This window comes from Pongo abelii, chromosome 15, assembly GCF_028885655.2.
Source record: "Pongo abelii isolate AG06213 chromosome 15, NHGRI_mPonAbe1-v2.0_pri, whole genome shotgun sequence".
Classification (NCBI taxonomy): domain Eukaryota; kingdom Metazoa; phylum Chordata; class Mammalia; order Primates; family Hominidae; genus Pongo; species Pongo abelii.
In genome coordinates this window covers 101,977,842-101,995,173 of record NC_072000.2, presented here as the reverse complement: position 1 = coordinate 101,995,173, position 17,332 = coordinate 101,977,842, and the positions used below count along the sequence as shown (strand labels likewise).

The 17,332-nt window shown below is 42.7% G+C and overlaps 1 long non-coding RNA gene across 1 annotated transcript in view; it reads right to left on the bottom strand.

Annotated features, from left to right (window-relative positions):
- Nucleotides 1-4,972: 4,972 nt before the first annotated feature.
- LOC134760099 (uncharacterized) overlaps nt 4,973-17,332 on the bottom strand; it is a 123,320-nt gene continuing 110,960 nt past the window's right edge. The window contains exon 5 of the long non-coding RNA XR_010137025.1: nt 4,973-5,237. This is a non-coding gene — a long non-coding RNA (uncharacterized LOC134760099). The remainder of the gene's footprint in view (nt 5,238-17,332) is intronic.

Sequence of the window (17,332 nt, the reverse complement as noted above, 5' to 3'; positions counted from 1 at the left end):
GTGGCAAACATGACAATGGGTTCTGGCTCTCAAGCTGCTCATAAACTGGTGAGTAAGGCCGGCATATATCATACAATAAAGTACTCTCATCGTCATGGCCCAAATATCAAAGGTGAGTGTAAATATTAAGATGAGCTTTTGGAGCTTGGTCTAATGGATTTGCCAGATGGGGATGGTGAATAAGGGCACATGAAGCTGCAAGAAGAACATCACAAGTTCTGCAAGTTCTCAGCATGTTCAAGGAATGATAAATATATTCGTGTGGCTCAAGTTAGAATGAAATAATGAAGAGAGATGGAAGATGAAGCTCAAAGTCAGGGCTGTGTTATGACTTTGAGAATTCATGATGCCATGTGAAAATGCTCAGACTATCATTTGAAGAAAATCTTCTAGAATGCCACGTCATATGCTATTTACTGAGTCCAGATCTCAGACAAGTTTGTGTGTTTCCATCATTAGCAATTGAGTAATGGCCTCTACTTGCTTTTCTAGTCATATTTCCCATGGCTCTCTTATATCAATGGTCAGTGTAGACATGAGGACTTGAGGACTTAGAAGAAGGATATTTATTTAAGCTCTATATGTTAGAAATACTTTATGCAGATAGAGGTATGTCCTTAGAACATCTTATGACCAAAATTCCTATCCTCTACCCCAGAAATCAGAGGCATTAAAAAGGTAGATTAAGCCAGGCAACTAGTTAAAAGGCCCTCGAGAAAGTAAATGTGTACAGTTAATCCTTCATCCCCCAGGAAGAGAAGACCACATTCAACTATAGAGATGGAAATGAGAAGCAGAGCATGATGAAGTTATTCCTATATAAGGTTAGAACACCTAGAAACAAGGAATTGGTGAATGAAGTTGTAGGGTGAGGACATGTCAGTGGCCATGAGCAGAACTGTGGAGTAGATTCCACTAGGCTACATTATATGACACTCAAGTCCTTTGCTGCTTGATGGAGCTGGGCTGGGTTCACCAAACCTACCAAATCCTGTTGGGCATTTAAAAGACCTCTTAGGAATGAAATGCAAGTGGATGCTTTTGTAAATAATTTTTGGACTTTTCATTCATGCCCAGGGAGTGAACTGATTTAACCACGTCAGCCTTCTCCAGATCTCACACCCTAAGCATCTGGTTCCTTTCAGTTTACATGTTGCTTGTGGGTTCCCACCCTCTGCCATACACCCCTTCTCTCTCCGTCCCTGCACTCTGAAGTTGTTTTTACTTATAACAGCCCAGCTCTGATGCCATCACTTCTAAGATGTGACTACAGGGCCACTCCAGAGTCTACTCTAGTGGTTTCTCCTCTCTAATCTCCCATCACTTTTTCCAACAAAGGTGCTCCTGCAGCACTCGGAAGAATCAGCATAGTTGGAAATGACTTCTTGTCACCATTATCCCCACAGTCAGCTAAAATAGCACCTTCTGGTCAGCTACAGATGAGTTAACATGGAGATTACTCTCCAGTTGTCTGTAGCCTACAACAAAGTCAATGAGAGTCTAAGGTCAGTGAGAGTCTAAGGCAGCCTAGAATCAAGAGAGAGCTACAAGCAAGAGTTCCACTGGAAGTAAGAGGAGAAAGAAATCATTCAGGTGGCAGCCAATCTAGAGAGTGGGTAACTTCATGTTGAGTGCCTCCCAGGAGTCACCATCCAGGGTTCCCTGTGTATCAGTGCCATGTCCGCCCTGCCATAGGAGGTCACTGTCAACTCAGAAGTGCAGAGTGGTCTGAAAGGTTCCATTAGAATTGCATGGCAGTTTATGCCCCGCCCCCTCAATAACATCTCCCTCAAGAACACCCCTAAATACACAGATCACAGGTTCCATTTACTTTCCTGACAGATAAACAAGAGACTGTAGCTGAATGAGTTCAGATACCATGCTTGAATTCTCTGCCCTGCTATATTAGTAATTTACCTGTGTCTATCAGAGGCCAGGAGTTTGTATCAAATTTTATAATCTCCCTCAAAACTGTGCTACCAAGACAGCCCTACTGACACAAATGCAAGACCCCTCCCTTCTACAGGTTCTGAGTTAAAGTTGATGCAATAAATGTAATTAACTAGATCTTCTTGACCAAGATGAGCTTGCTAGTTGATATGGTTTGGCTGCGTCCCCACCTGAATCTCGAATTTTAGCTCCCATAATTCCCAAGTGTCATGGGAGAGACCTGGCTGGAGGTAATTGAATCATGGGGGCATGTTTTTTCCATACTGTTCTCATGATAGTAAATAAGTCGCATGAGATCTGATGGTTTTATAAAGGGAAGTTTCCCTGAACCTGACCTCTTGCCTCCACCATGTAAGACATGACTTTGTTTCTCCTTTGCCTTCTGCCATGACTGTGAGTCCTTCCCAGCCATATAGAACTATGAGTCCATTAAACCTTTTTCCTTTATAAATTACCCAGTCTCAGATATATCTTTATTAGTAGTGTGAGAACAGAAGGATACAGTTGTTGACAAAGACTAATTGTAATCAGGGCTTAAGGGTCACCTACTTTTTTATGTTCCCCCTCACCTTCTGGCACCCACCCATTGACCCATCTACTCCTTCATTCACCCATATACCCATTTATGTATAATTGGTTGACTCATTTATTTATTCATCACATTTTTTCATCCATCATGCATTCACTCACCCATTTTTGAATGGGTGACCTGGTTAAGGCATGTGCCGGGTACAATGTTATAATGGGTTTGCCATCTAGGTATTGAGGGCACAGAGTGAAGAGAAGGCAGGAAATAGACTGCAACATCTAAGCAAGTCATTTAAGCCAATATACAAGGGGCATGCTAGAAATTAGCACCAAGTGCCCAGGGAACCCGTCAGCCTTTTCTGCATTTAATGTAGTACTTTCAGAAAGTTCTAAAAAATTTAATACTTATAAACTCAAGGTCCTCAGGGGAGGAAAAGAAAGATCAGAGGAGGAAAATAAATGTTAGCAAATGAAGGGTTCTAGAGGAAATCTCTTTCTTCCCACTGACTGGCTGAAAAGAGAAGGGAGAGCTCCAGCCGCCAGCACACGCTCCCCAGGGCCAGTGTGTGGGGTCAGGCTGTAGAGCCTTTAAGCAGGCACAGCAAAGGAACAATCATTAGCTCTCACCTGAGGGCCCAGGCCCCTGGTCTCCTCACCCTGGACTTGGTACACAGGGGTCTCAATGCATAGTTGTCATAGTGATTTATTTTCTTACTCTAGCTCCCAGGACTTAGCGTTGGTCTTTGCTCACCTACGTTTTCTCTCTCAACTCTCAAGACAGTAAATCTGCCTTCCTAAATAGGGCCAACTTGTATATTTAGAATGCATACCCTGCCTTTATTGGGTCTTTAGAATCTATCCTCCAGTGCCCAACAGTCCATAGGTTTCTATCAAAATGAATAGGATTTGGAAAATGTGATTTCAAATCATGGTTCTTCACTTGACACTGTGTAATCCCAGACAAGTTACCTAACATCTGCCTCAATTGGATCATCCATCATGTAAGAGAATTCTTACTAATAACAAATTACCTTGCTTCATTGATCCCTCACTGTGTCCTGACCTTTTATTAAGCATGTTATATCATTTTTTAGATACAATTCTCAAAACAACCCTGGGGGAAATACAGCTTAGTATATTATATTATTGCTCAGAAATATATGTATTCTTTCCCCCACTTTGCGTCTAGGAAGCAGAGTCTACTTCTCCACTAAATGACTCTAAGCTTGGTCATGTGACTCAGTTTGACCAATGGGCCACCACTATTGTAATGTCATCAGAGACTTTAAAAACTCTTTTGAGATGGAGCCTGCTCTCTTGCATTTCTGCCATTGCCATGAGTAGAATATGCGTTAGCAAGCCCACTTGCCCCACAAAAATGCAGAACACATGGAGCAGAGCCACCCACCCGATTCAGAGACCTTCAGTGAGAATAAGACCCACAGCTGCTGCCCCTGAAATCAGAACCCTCGGCAGAGTCCAGCCTAGATCAGACATGCCCCAGCTGAATCACAGATGTATGCATGATAATAAGTGGCTGTAGTCTAAACAGCTGGATTTTGTGATGGTTGGTTATGCACCAAAACTAACTAATACAATAGCATTATTATAATCCATAAATCATAGACTAGCACAGTGGGGAACAATACAATTAAGTAAAGTGACCAAGGTCATTCAACTAGTAAGAGGCTGAACCAGGCCTTGATCTATTAATCACTCTGCAGTATTGCCTTCCTCTGTTTTGCCTCCTTTATAATATGATCTCATCTGATATTGTTATGAGAATAAGAAATACTACTGCAAAACACCTTACCCTGTACCTATTAATTTATTGGGGATGCTGCTACATGCCAGTCACTACCAACAGAGCTTTGCATTAATTATAGTAATAAAATATTGTCCACTCTGGTGACTTATGGAATGATGGGGCAGTTCTGTGCAGATCTATATAATTGTCCCCATTGGACCATGGGGCAGAAGAAATATGTCCTATGCATCTTGGAGTGGCCTGGGCTACTACTGTGCCTAGCACAGGGTAAACTCCAGAGACACTTGCTAGAAAAAATGTTTTAAGAATTAACTGAGTATTTGGATGCCTCTTTACAGACAAACAGCTTCCAAGAAGACCTGTGACAACAGTGAACCTTAACAGCTTTCTAATCTAAATTTCTTGTCTCTCTGTTATTGCATTCACTTCCCTAAAAAGTTAATATCATTTTTTTTTCTTTTTGCTTGCCTCCTTTATACTCACAGACACAACCACACATATATACTATTTTGTCAAAACAGTAGTTCAGCAATAACATACTGCACCTTGGCACACTTGCGTCGTTGCTAAAATTACACCAAGCAAAGTTTGTTGTTGGTCACATTTTTTAAAAAGACACAATATCCCATCTCATCAGCTTCAAGTTAAAAATCACTCGGAAACTTGGGCTGCAGCATATAGCACCGAGTGTGCACACACACACACACACACACAGCCTGTATTTTGCACCTCATGAAGTTCTGTCATATCAGTTGCCAACACAGAAGGGGCACATGTCTGAGTTTCTTTGCTGCTCCTAATTGCACTGCAACAGGAATGCTTGCATCTTCTGCCTGGGAGGGCTGTGTTTTTCCCCAAGGTCCAGAGAGAGTGTCGCTGCCTTTGTTCTTTGGCTTGGCTGAGCGTGGTGGTTAGACATGCCCCTTACTTCCTGAAATGTGCCAAACAGGAGCTTGAGAGATCCATGTCCTTGGCAGTGCTGCAGCTTTGTCTGTAACACAAAGAGGAGAGGCTGGGGTGATGGGTGAGTAATTCCTGCCTTGTGGACCCACAGCCTAAGAGTATCAGCTAAAGCAGAGGTCACACCCCTGCTGTCCCTGGTGCTGAATTTAGCCTGTGACTGTGACTTGTTCAACCTTATTATTTTTTCATTTGATCTAATATTTAAAATGGGAATTTTACATCTACAACCTCAGCTTCTCTTGAAAAGTTGGAAAATGAGGCAACAGTGGGCTCCATTTCTGCTTGTAGCCACAGTGGCTGGAGCTGTCAGGGGCAGAATCCTTCACACCTCATGGACGCTCATTCCCCATCAGGCATGACCCTAAACACCTGTCATCTCCCTTCAATGGGACCTTGTTTATTCTTTTGTTTTCTTACAATAGAATACAATTTCCTTTGTCTGCTGTGTCACTATCTATGGTAGAAAACATAAAAGATAAACTAGAAATACCATGTTTTATGAAACTGTGAATGAACACATTTCTTTGTGAGAGCGGAGATGCTCCTAAGTATTTAATATGAAAACCAGTGCCACCCATGTGTGGGAATACCTCCTTGTGTACTTGTTCCTCAGAGCTCTTTGTGGCCTTCTGATGGTGAATGCCTTTCCCACTCCCATTGGCAGGCAGGTGGCCCCAGTGAATAGGGGGCAAACTTCAGTCCAAATTATGTGTTTGCAATTTCCCAGCCCTGGGACTTGAGGAAAGTTACTTAACTTTTGTGAGCCTCAATGCTTTTATCTATGAAAGATGAGTGACAGAATCTAACTCACGAAGTTATTGCGAAGATTCAATGAAATGATATGTATGGCTTACTAAGCAAAATTTAGGAACACAGTAAATCCTCAAATATATATTTTCCTTCCCCTTCCAGGAATAAACAAATAAATAGAGAAAAAGACAAAAGCAGCAGCAACCATGACATCTTGTGAAACTTGAGTAAATTAAATAATTATCATCAAAGTAATTTTTAAACTGTATTTGCCCTTTTTGCAATATTGAATTAAATCTATGTTGAAAAAAATTTATACCACACACAGACATGCATACGTATGCACGTGCACACTGTGGGGGCAGAGACAGGTCTTCCCCAGAAGTCAGCTTTGTTTTCTTCCTCTGCACATACTGCACACAGCTCTTCCACATTTTTAAGTCTCCTTGGCCACAGGGCTACTTCTTGCCGATGGGATGGACCCAAGTGATGAGTGTCACTTCTGCCAAGTCTTCTAAGAAGCAGTGGGTCTGCTTCATACCCTTGTTCCCCTTCTCGCAGCTCAATGCAGCTGAGGAAAGCAAGATATTAAGGGAGTTCAAAGCCGCAAAATAGAACATTATTGGGTTCCCGCATCATAACATGCAGACAAACTGCCTGATGGCCAAATATAACTATCTTGGATTTATTATTATAGGTGAGCCTTTAAATATGTTGGGATCTTTTTGTTGCAGTAGTTTAACTAGTCTTAATGAATGCTTATGGAATCCACACAGCACATGGTTTATGAGACTTGAGGTCTCCTATAGAACATTGTGACCACCCATCGAAGAACATTTGCAGTTTGCAAAGGTCTTTGGATCACATGTGAATTTGCCAGTGAGAAGATTTTTCAACTTTCAGTTATAGCTATCATTGAATGAAAGTCTCCCATTAGTCAGTCAGACAGTCAACAAATATTGATTGAACACTTATTTTAGGAGATCGGGAGTCAGGTTAGAGGAATGAATAAGAAAGAGAATCATTGCATTCAGGGGATTTACATTGTAGTGATAATTGCCTGACCAGTTTTGATCATTCTGTGCTGGCCCTCATTGACTTTGGCCTCATCTGCCTTTGTATATGATTAACATCACAGGTCCTCTAGTGTAAACCTGCATTAAAATACCTCTGTGGGAAAGAGAGTCATAAAAAATAGTGTGCCATAGATTTGCATCCTGGCTCTCAGCTTCATGTTTTTCTTTTTATATCCTCTTCTTTGTTAGAGAGGGTTGAACCTATAAACTACATTTCTCAGTCTCTAGTCACTTGACTTTAGCCCTGCTCTGCCAACGAGAAGCACAAGCATAAGGTTAGAAGGCAAGATGGGAGACTGAGGCTGACAGCAGATCTCAGCAATACTGTCAGTAAGTCCAGCAGGTCTGTGTGACAGCAGGCACCTGGGATACTATAGCTTTGATGGAAATTACTGGGCCCTCTTGGGGATCTGGGCAGCAGGGACTCACAGACTGTCTCCAAGCACTTCTGCCAGGATCAACCAGCTCCAGCCATTTTCTTTAAAAAGATTTCACTCTAGTTAAGATGCAAAATCCATGGACAAGACTGATTGGCTTAGCTCTAGCTAAGACCCACACCTTGGCTAGAGAAAGTCTAGTTACTCTCAAGTACAGACCCACCGGACCAGATCTACTGGAGGAAAGTTATTGTCTGCAAATGCAAGACAGGATGTTAACAACAGAAGGAAAACAAGAACATTGATGGTGACTTAAGACATAAGTCAAGCCATGTTACTACTCTGCTCAAAGTCCTGCCATGGCTCCCCATCCTGTTCAAGGTTAAGTCTAACCCCAACATGGCCTACAATAAGTCATGACTGACTTCCTCTCTCCTTGCACTTACAGCTGCTCCCCACATCCTGCATTTAAGATCCAGCAACACTTGTAGTTTGCTAAACATACTCTGCTGTGTCTCAGTCCTGTGCCTTTGTCTGTGCTGTCATCTCTGCCTGGAGCACACTCACCCTCCTGTTAGCCTTCCACACTCCAACTTTTGGGTTTTGCTATTCATGGTTTAACCCCTAGTTCAAGTATCTTCTTCTCCAGAAGTCGTTTCTTTATTTTCTCTTTAGGTGATTTCAGTGCTATATTTTTTTTCTCCATAGATGGTCTTATGCTTGTTTATACCATAATATTTATTAAACTATATTATAAAATCACCTCGGGACCCATGATGGACAACAATTGCAACAATAACAGTGGTCAACATTTATTTATTCATTCCTTCAATAAATACTTATTGAATACTTTATTTATGTCAAATACCATTCCAGGCAGTGAATAAATGCATGTTCATTCAGTACCAGCCACTGTGCAAAGATTGTGTGTATATTATCCTTAGAAGTATCTATTAACATCAAGGGCAATCCTACAAGGGTGATGCCAGTATTAGGCCCAACATAGAGATGCAGAAACTGAGGCTTGGAGAAGATAAGTAAACAATTCAGCAAATAAATATGAGAGTAAATAAATATGGCTGTGTCTCCAACTATACTGTAGGCTCTCTGAGAACAGAACTTGAATCTCTTACTCACTCTATTTCTCAAGTGCTTAATATGGTATATGGCTAGGGTGATCCTACATCTTAGTTTGCCTAGTATAGTCATTTAATTTAACCTGTTATTACACGTAATTATGAGTGGTACCACCTTTTATTCTCAAATGTGTCCAGATTTCCCAATGTTTGGCTCCTAGTGATCACCATATTAATGTTTGTTGAGCTGAACAGAATTGGCCCCAGGTATAGGAAGAAGTTGAAATTAAGAAGTAGGCCTCATCCCAACATCAGAACTCTTTCCAATTAATTTCTGAAGGGAATTAATCAGTTATGAGTAGACTTCATTTTCAAGCCATCAAAGAAAAGCAAGCCATAGATAATCTGACTCACTTGGCTGGGAAGAGACCCTTCCCTTATCTACTTCATCACAGTCATTTTAGAGATAAAGAATCTGCACCCAGAAAGGTCAACTGAGTTGTGATGAACAAGGGAAAAAGCCATGGCTGGAATCCAGTCTTCCACACAGAGCCTAGAGCTCATCCTGGCACTCATGGACCTCAGCTTGCCACCCTCTTTCATGCCTCCTGGTCTTCATTCATATTTCTTCTTTCAGGAGCATTTTTGCACATACTGCAAGTGTTTGATGACCTAGAGAAATCCCACTCATTCTTTAAACTTCCACTCCTGTGGCCCAAAGGCTCAGTCCTGTGTCTTCTCTCCTCCTATTTCTAAGATTCACCCCTTCCTTCAGGTTGCTCAGTGACAACAGAAAAAGTAACTCTCAGGGGCTGCTTTGTCTCTAGAGGGAAGCTCCCTCAGGGCAGAACTCACACCCCAGATATTTCTGCAACACAGCCCAAACCCTGCCACCACCCTGGTACTTGGCCTGAGCTATTATTGTGTTGAATAAAATAAAATATAACCCTTAATTTCATTATTATTTCTAAATTGCATATTTCAAAATTAAACTTTTGCTCTCTGTTAACATCATGACTTTTTTCTCTTTACAGATTTAAGATTCATATTCAATATATTTATGATTCATAAGCTGTTTAATTTCCATAGTTCTGTTTATGTATGTTCACTGAATACCATCTTGGTGTCAGGCAAAGTCCTGGGTCCTGCAGGGCCTCCATCTTTCCACTGGGAGAGTTAAGGAGGGAAGACACACCAGTCCTTAAATGATTCCACTGTGCTGTGATACTTTTCTTCCAGAAAACCTGCAAATATGTTACATGTTTTTCATTACTGTAGAAGATGTTTTTCATCACTGTAAAAGATAGGCAGTATCCTATGTTGGGGAACTTAAGGAAGGCTTCGTTGAAGAAGTGACTTTGAACCTGTCTGCTGAAGGATGAGCAAAAGATTTCTGTGAAAAGTTAATCCCTGCAGGAACTATTTAGTCATTCCATGCCAGAAAATACTTGGGACCTTTTAGTTCGTTTTTGAGTGTTGCTCATTTTATTAGTCACTAGGGTCTACAAAGGCTGAAATAATTTCTACCAGTCTACATGACTTACTAGGTGACTTTGTACACAATTGGCCAATAATTCCAGTTACCCTCTAGATTATAAAGTGAAGATGCTCTTCTGGGATTTTACTCCCATCATGGATGTTTGGTAATTTCCTGTCTTTCATGTGGTAAAATGAAAGACCCTCCCCAACTCTCCAACCAAGGCCCAGCACCATCCCAGCCAATTGCAGAGTCTCTTACTGGTTGTACGACCCAGGACAATTCATTGACCTTTCTTGAACATCAAGGTTTTCATCGTTAAAACCGGGATAAAAAGGATGCCTACTCATTAAGGGTGAGCATTAAATGACACAAAGCACAGAAAGATCCAGGGTACTGTCCAGCACATGTTTCAGTGTTGTGCATGTGTTAGTTATCAGGCAAATAACTATATCCATCCTCACCATCACCATCCTCATCATCATCATTGTTATCACCATCATCACCATCAGTCATTACCTTCATCATTGTCATCATCACCACCATCATTGTTATCATTATTGCCAACATCCTCATGTCACTATCGTCATCATTGTCATCATCATTGTCATCATTTTCATCATCATCTTCATCATCATCATGGTCATCATCACCATCATCACTGCCATCATCATCATTATCATCATTGTCATCATCATCACCATCATTGCTGTCATCACCATCACCATCGTCATCAAACATTATCATCATCGTTGTCAACAGCAACAAAAACATCATGACAACTGCAAACTGAGCACTTATTATACTTCAGGGGTCATGCCAAGCAATGTATACACTTTATTAATACAGCTCTCTCCAGTGTTACCCATGTGAGCAACAAGGACAGCGAAGTTTGAAAAAGTTAAGTCATGTTCTAAAGTAGTAAATGACACAGAAAAGGCAAATGTGTCACCTGTGTCTACATAAGTCTAGTCCCTTATGCACAAGGTCTTTGGTCATCCCAGATGTTCCATGAATCCCACTGAAATGGAAATGCCTGAACCACATCGCTCACCTCCAGTTTTGCTGAGGTTTTTCCCACAGACCCCAAACTGTTAAATTGAGTGAATTTTGCCATTTCCTGGTGACATGGTAAGGCTTTGTGTCCCCACCCAAATTTTATCTTGAATTATAATCTCCATGTGTCAAGAGAGAGACCAGGTGGAGGTAACTGAATCATGGGGGGCAGTTTCCCCCACGCTGTTCTCCTGATATTGAGTGAGTTCTCATGAGATCTGATGGTTTTATAAGTGTTTGGTAGTTCATCCTGTGATCATTCTCCTTCCTGCTGCCTTGCTTCCCCTTCACCTTCCACTATGATTGTAAGCCTCCCCAGCCATGCTGAACTGTGAGTCAATTAAACCTCTTTCCTTTATAAATTACCCAGTCTCGGCCAGTTCGTTATAGCAGTGTGAAATGGATGAATACCCCTGGTGTTGGTGGGTGTCCGACTGCGTTGTCACAGAGCCCTCAGCCAGCCTTCTGGCTTCTGGGTTGGGGAAGGAGGAGATTCAGCATCGGGACTCAGATTACAGAGAAAATTCACCAGTTCCCACAAAACTCTGGAGATAAATCCCTTACAGATTCATGGCTGAGCCCAAAGTTGGACAAAGTTCACACGCTCAAACTCACTGGGTTACCCATGGCAGTGCAGCCTGCCAGGTGGAAACACCCACCATGTACCCACCCCTCAGCAATTGTAATTATCCTTTATAATCTACATCTACACGACCCTCCAGCTTAGATGAGGAGCTATCACATCCCCTCATCTCATTCAGTCCCCATTCGGTTTGGGCATCAACAGAAATGCTACCACCTCTACAGGAGAGGAAACCAATGAACAGAAGGTTAAGCAACTTGCCTTGGGTCACTCAGCTACCAGTCCAAGTGCTGAGGCATGCCATGGCTCTTCTCCCACTACAGCTGTCCCATTAGGGAAAAAGTATTGTCAGAGGCCACCTTCCCCACCTTCCTCACAAGGGCCTTCTCCTTGGTGCCAGGGGCCAGCTGACTGAAACACATCTGCACAGCTTCCATTCCTAAGAATAAGCTTTTCCTTAGGGACACTGCAGGACTGCCTTGGCATCAGGTCCCACTCTCAGATTCTGCTGCCTGAATCCAGAAAAACAAAGATGGAAGAAATTGCTGCATTGTTCTTATGGACTCATTTGTGTCTCCCCAAAATTAATACTTTGAAGTCCTAAGCCCTAGTTGCTCAGAGTGTAACTTTATTTGGAGAAATGACCTGTAAGAAGGCAAGTAAAGTTAAATGTGGTCATGAGGCTGAGGCTGTAACCCAATTGGACTAGTGACCTTATAAGAAGAGAAAGAGACGAGAAGGGTGTGCGTGCACAGAGGAAGGGCCCATGAGGACACAGCAAGGAGAAAGCCATTTGTAAGCCAAGGAGTGAGGCCTCCGGAGAAACCAACCCTACCAGAACCTTGATCTCGGACTTTCAGCCTCCATAATTGCGAGACTATACATTTCTCTTGTTGCAGCCATCCAGTGTGTGGTATTTTGCTTTGGCATCCCAAGCAGACTGATACAGCAGTAAACTGCAATGTGGCTGGGAAGGCATCCACGTATGGAAGCACCAAGGGTGTATTTCTAGGAAGGGAGTCATACACACAGACCCACTTGAGGAAGCCTTACATTCATAAGGCAGAGAGCCCCCCTCGAGGCTGAGGGGCTCTTGGCTTAGTCTTTCTTTCCCCTTCCCCATCTATCCTAGACACAACAACACACACCCGACCAGAATCTGGGGACCTTGAGCCTATCCAGGCCAGGCCTCTCGACTGCTTGTGTGTCTGTCAAACCAGCCTTCTTTCCCTGAAAAGGACACATCGAAGCCATCTTTCAGGAGTTTTCTTCCCCTGACAGAAATCAGCAGGGTTAGAATAAACTGCATAAGTTATCAGCTCCTCAGGAAAGAACATGAAAAAGGCCCTTCTATCACTTAATGAAAAATAGCTTCTTTTTTGGACAGAACTTCATAGGCCTGCAATCAAGCCATGGCTCTCCTCTCCCTTCCCTGACGTGCCGTGCAGGCAAAGCAAGTCGGCATCTATTAATAATATTTTCTCCAGCTTCTTTCATTTTTCTGCATGTCCTACCACTGTCAGGCCCCGTGATGCAGAGGAGCCTTTATCTCGTCCGAGTCTGGCCTGTCAGGGTGATAAACAATTCTAACAAGAATCAGAATAAAGATCTTCCCAGTAGACTCTGCTGAGAGATAGAGGCTTTTCTCATTTTCTCGACGGAAAAAAAAATTTAATCTAGCGGCTCCGGCTTTTTTCAAGCGTCACATTCAAAGAGATGCAAATTTGTCAGAGCAGAGACCCCAGCTGACTCGGAGCACTGCGTGAATGTCAAAGGGGGAGGTAGTGTCTTTGACATGGCTGCCGGTTTTTTGGGGGGTGGGGGCCAAGGAGCTCTCTGCTGAATGTAAAAAAAAATAAGGTTTTGCTTTGTAGTGAATGTTTCAACAATTTTTGTAAGTTTTCTTCTGAAATTAAAAAAAAAAAAAAAAAAACTGCCATTGGGAGGGAAAGGAGAGGAGGAAAGGACCAAATAGGGGTTGGGGTGAAAGAGGAAAAGAGTCCCAGAAAAACAACTCCATTGAGATATCAGGCTGGACTGCAATGCTCAGTAAGGGAACAGGTGTGTGAGAGGGGGGTGAGGCTGAAGAGATGAGTGAGTTGGGATAAATGAATGAACGCGTGATTGCATTGTAGAATGCACAGAGCTCAGTCTTTTGTTACGTTTGGTTATTTTCCTAAGTTCATGGAAACTATTCAGATCTTCCTCTGGATACTTCTTCCCCCATTTGCCACTAACATGAAAGCTAATACTCTGCTCTGTTGGTTGCCTGGATTCAGAGCCCAGGACAACCAATTCAGCATGAAGCGTTAAGTAAATGAGGCAGGAGACCAAGCAGAAGACATTGGAAAGTTGGGGTACTGATGGGCTAGAGAGAGGCTGGGAGGCGGCCAGTACTGGCCTTCTGGGAGCCTTGGAAACTTGACGGCGGCCCAGCGTATACCACAAGCACCTGCCCCCTGCTTGGCTCCCTAGGCCTTTGTGGAGTCTGTAGCCCTGCTGAGCTGGGCTGGGCCTTGTGTCCAGTTTCTTGCAGATGGATTGCACAGCTTCCTCAGCCCCCTCCCTTCAGCCTACATCTCAACCTTGGGACCCCAGAGCTCTGTGGAGCACTGGAATCTTCTCCAAGACTTTTATGGTTTTCTGAGTCAAGAGCATTGGATGCCCAGGCTCTCATGGCCTCTTCTTCCTCTTTATTTTTGATCTTGCTGGTTTCTCCATCCCCCAGCTTGCCTCAGAATCATGTACCTTAGTTTTTCCTCAGCACCACCACAGGGATCTACTTCCGCAGAGCACCACTAGCACACACCATTGCATGTAGCTGACCTGAATTCAAGGCCAAGGTTAAATGAGGGTTTTGATGATGGAAGGAGGATGCAGTCACACTAGCAGAGGAGGCAGTGATGTAAAGTCAAATCTCAGCCATCTCTTGGGTGCCCATAACTCATTGGTCACAGGTCTGACCTTCTCCAGAGTCCACCTGATGCCTCTCTGCTGGCGAGTTCTCTGAGAACCTGGGTTGCTAATGCCCAGCCTTTTTTAGTAGGCAAGAGAAAGAGCCTGATCTTCTGTTAGACAAGGAAATTTAATTCTTCTCAGCCTCTCAAAGCCTGTGCCCTGTTATCTTTCTGGAATTGATCTATTAGATAGTTACATTTATATTAGCAGGCCCTGAATGTCCTTGCCCTCTCTAGTCCTTGCTCTTGCCATCAGGAAGTTTAGTGGGAAGTGGGTGTGTGTACATATGTACGAGGTAGTTGGGTGGTTTGAGTGCGGATTAGAATAATACATGGGACAGAATGTGTATATTGAGGAGGGGCGGGCTATTGAGGTTCTTTTATTAAGACAGTGCTATGAAACAGGGATCTGTCTCATCTTCACAGAAGCGCTTGGCATCCACCTTATCGTTATGCTGTCTTGCCTAGTGCCAGCCTCCTCCTAGCGCCAGCACAATATGTTGCAACAAAAAGCATTAGTTCCAGATCCAAGTGATGGCCTCCTTCAATACTAGGTGCTTGCAATAATGAGCAGCCTTAGATGTTATCCTTGCTCGCACCTCTCCTCTCTGAGACCCTGGGCACTGCATTAGACGGCTGTCATCTTGCCAACATTTGGTTACCAGCCAGTTAGGAGAGAGAAGCCTTCAACAGCTTTAAATGATTCCATTCCAGAGAAAGGGTTCTGGCAGCGTACACAGCACTCTGGAAGGGAAGGTGAGCAGAAGCCCATGGCTTTGTGAAATAACCAGTTACTGCAGAGTCCACACTACATTCTGTAATCCGAGTGGGCCCAGCATGTAGGAGTTGTAAACATTTTCCCTGATTTTGAGAATGTTTAAAAAGTTAAAACTTTGCCCCTCAAAGTTTGGGAAATTTGTTGACAGGTGACACTGTTGGCTATTTGGGACCCACATTCTGCGAGGAAATGAATCATCACAGAGTGTTTCTCAGACTGGTGGGAGGGAGTAGAAAAGTGAAGGGGGATCTGAGGCCACCCGTTTAATTCAACATCTGCATGGGACAGGCTAGTACAGAGCTAGGTTCAGAAGCCTAGATCCACAAGCCGTGATTGAAGACCTCTCACTGCTAGGAGTCAAGTGTCCTTAGGAAAACTCACTGATCCTCTGATTTTTAATTCCCTTGGTAAAAACAAGTAAACAGACAACAACAAAAATCACAAAATATTAGAAATCCCTGTACTATTGGCTCACAGGATTATGGAGTTGGAAAAGATACGGAACACGCTTCTCAATCTGTGACGTGGATGCCAGCGCAGTCGGCTTCTTTTGGTTTCCCTTCTCCCCTTTTCTCATCCTGATATTATTTCATCCCCATGACACAACAAAAATGCCACTACTGTTCCTCTTTTCCTAGGGGAAAATTCAATCTCTTTTTTCTGTGTTTTCAAAACATATATATGTTTCCATGTCTGTACCAAAGACTGCCACATTCTCATCGTCTCCCTTGAGTTAGATCTGAAGTTGTCGTGGTCCCTTTCTGCAGGTTGGATGCTCCTCCAAGACTCATATACCCAACTTTTGCCCGTGGAATCTTGCACAGAGAAGGGACTGATAAAGGATCACTGACTAAGATTAAATTACATTTGCATGGGCAAATGATAAATGTCATTACATGCAATCTCAGAAACCGTATAAAGTAGCTCCCTAAACATCTCTTCATGTGACACCCTGGTCTGGAAGAGAGACAATATTAACACTTATTAACTGTATCCTTAGATGAAGACTTTTCTGTGATTATTTCATGACTATTAAAAATATCACTGAGCCTAGTTATTATTTATGTTTTCCTCAGAAAAAAATCAATAAGTTGCCTTAAAATATTTGATGAAATATAAACAAAAGTCTCAGTTGTTAGTCTTTCATGTGGCAAAATAATCATGTATTCAATCAAGAAGTGTTTATTGTGGGCCTGCTACATATCAGGCATTGGATTAATCACTAGGCATAAAACCGGTGAACAAGATAACACAAAGTCTACCTGTAATGGGCTTATATTTTAGCAGAAAAAGATATTTTAAAAAATCTAAACCACAAATATCAGTAAAATGATCATGAGTTGTGCTAAATTCTATAAAGAATAAAGTATTGGAACAGAAAAAAAAGAACAATCAAAGAAGCCCTCTCTGAGGAGATCATTAAGCTCAGCTCAAAGGTTGAAAAAGAACCAAGCAACAACCAGAAGAAAAAAGGATATTCCAGGCAGAGGGAATGGTGTATGGGAAGACTCTGAAATGTGAAAGAGCATTGGTGTATTCAAGGACCAGTGTGCAGACTAACGTGACTGGAGGTGGTAGATGATGAAGGAATTATGTGAGATGAGTTTGGAGATGCGCCCAGGGGTCAGATTGCCCAGAAGACATATGGGCAGGCCATGCTAACAGTCTGAATTGTTTCCCAAATACGAAGAAAAGACATCAGTGGTTTTCATCAGGGAATGGTGTGGTCCAATGATATACTTCAAGGTCACTCTTCCTATGGTGTGCAAAAGAGACAGAAGCACCAAGACAGGAAGTCAGGAGACTATTGCAGTCATCTGGATAAGAGACGATGGTGATCTTCGTGGACTAGTTGTGGTTGCAACAGACATGGAGAGAAGGGGAAGAACTTGAGAGTAATGTTGAGATTAGGATGGACAGAACTTGCTGATGGACTGGATTTGAGAAGTCAAAGAAATGAAAGAATTGTGGCAACTCCCAGGCTTTCATCTAG